This window comes from Hyla sarda, chromosome 5 (assembly GCF_029499605.1).
Source record: "Hyla sarda isolate aHylSar1 chromosome 5, aHylSar1.hap1, whole genome shotgun sequence".
NCBI lineage: Eukaryota > Metazoa > Chordata > Amphibia > Anura > Hylidae > Hyla > Hyla sarda.
In genome coordinates this window covers 250,511,329-250,512,564 of record NC_079193.1, presented here as the reverse complement: position 1 = coordinate 250,512,564, position 1,236 = coordinate 250,511,329, and the positions used below count along the sequence as shown (strand labels likewise).

Here is a 1,236-nt window from a genome sequence, read left to right as displayed (position 1 = left end):
TGTCAGTAAAGAAGAAAAATTTACTGAAAAATGAGTGAAGCAGGAAAACATGCTAGGAAGAAAAATAACAAGATGGTAGATTTTGTAGTTACTGACCAGATAGCCAGTGTTAATCAAAAATTGCATTATCCATCTTTGCGCTGTAGTTTAAAGGTGTTTTGCATAGTACTGTATAAATAGATACATGGGTGTATCAGGAGACAATGATGTTTTTGGCCTTAAACCAAAAAAAGGGCCAATAGAAGGGGTGTAGCTTGCTGGAGGGGCAAAGCTTCTCGGCCTTTTAGCTAAGATCAAGTGTAGTATCTGTTCTTATCAGTTTCATGCCTGTGGCGGACTATGTCGGTGTGGAGTTGGTGGGGATGGGTGCTGCATGGAGGGTGCAGATGTACCAGGGCTTTCCGGGGCTGGTTCTGAGGTATCAGCTCGACTGCTGCACCGACGTGACCTGTTCCCTCCGGGTCTCGCCATGTGGCTGAGAGGGTCTAGAGCCGAGGTACTTTTGTGCCTCGGGGAGTGGTGACCCTGAGGTGCCGAAACTCACTGGGAGGATAGGCTCACTCAGTGGAAGCACAGGCACCATAATCTCTTCACCTTGTGGCACTCACCTCTTAATTCCCGGCCTTCTGGCTAGGATCAGAGACATTTTAATAGATCCGGCCGAATGTCCGGGAAGTATATCTGCACACATTCACTTATTTATTTCTTTTTGTCTCACTGTGTCACTTTTTGCGTGTTGTGTGTCCACAGGATTTGCCAGGATGCAGTAGCCCTTCTGGGTGTCCCTCCTGGCGGTCTAGAGGAGGTGTGTGTGGCCATTAGGTTCCGCACCTCCCTGCAAACACCCCGGGTACTCCTGCTTTGGCAGGGTGCCTACCGTTATCGGCTCTGCAGGCAGACACCTCGGCTAACGCCAAGGGGGATGCCAGAAGCATTTGTGGTCCCTTAGTGGCTTCGGCGAAAAGGGACATCGAACCTGGAACCCCGCAGGTACCTTTTGGTCCGGAAGCGAAGGGTAAGGTTTGTTGGGGGGCCTCTCTCCTATCAGAGAAGGGCTTGCAATAGACCGCATCCTCTGTGCATGTTTTTTTTAGTGTAACACGTTTGCACTTTTTCTTGCACCTTGGGTGAGTCAAGAGCACGTTCCTCTGCTCTTAGATAAAAATAAAAAAATAGCTTGTAAGGTAGACTAACACACTCACCCAGAGATGCAGATAGGAACTAGTGGAGTAAGGT

The 1,236-nt window shown here is 48.8% G+C and overlaps 1 pseudogene; it reads left to right on the top strand.

Moving 5' to 3' along the window:
- Window positions 1-267: 267 nt before the first annotated feature.
- Window positions 268-358, top strand: LOC130274662 (U2 spliceosomal RNA; annotated as a pseudogene).
- The last annotated feature ends 878 nt before the right edge of the window (window positions 359-1,236 follow it).